At 35.8% G+C, this 416-nt stretch overlaps 1 protein-coding gene across 1 annotated transcript in view; it reads left to right on the top strand.

The window, feature by feature from the left end:
• The window catches only part of LOC119589279 (methyltransferase-like protein 17, mitochondrial), a gene marked incomplete in the record, with an annotated part of 19,325 nt that overhangs the window by 18,712 nt on the left and 197 nt on the right, over window positions 1–416 (top strand). Inside the window, 1 exon segment of the mRNA XM_037937898.1 lies at window positions 1–416.

Here is a 416-nt window from a genome sequence, read left to right as displayed (position 1 = left end):
CCAGATCTGTTTATCAGTTTTAAGAAATGCTTAAAAAGGGAGATTCTTTCAGATGAAATGTGATATGAAAAACTCCCTCATGAAAAGGAGATTTTATGACATTCATTAAGTCTTTTGTTCATAATGACACCTGTACAGCATCATTTTGGTAAACTAGAATTTCTCTTTTCCTAATTAACATTATGGTTGTATGCAGATAGTATGTTTGTCTCTGGTGTCCTGTTTGACATCCTGCCTTAACCCATAGCACTGGCCAGGAGGAAGACAAATGTCTTTATAAATTCTGTCTCCTCCCTCAAGATCATTGGGCCTGCAACACTCTCTGTTCATTACTTGTAGCCAAAAGGTCAATGAAATAGATAATAAAGAATTTCTTGCTTTGGTGGTGAGTCCCAAGTTTTGTAAAAAAGATGTAG

The sequence above is a fragment of the Penaeus monodon genome, chromosome 25 (assembly GCF_015228065.2).
Source record: "Penaeus monodon isolate SGIC_2016 chromosome 25, NSTDA_Pmon_1, whole genome shotgun sequence".
NCBI lineage: Eukaryota > Metazoa > Arthropoda > Malacostraca > Decapoda > Penaeidae > Penaeus > Penaeus monodon.
This window is presented reverse-complemented; position numbering and strand designations above follow the sequence as displayed.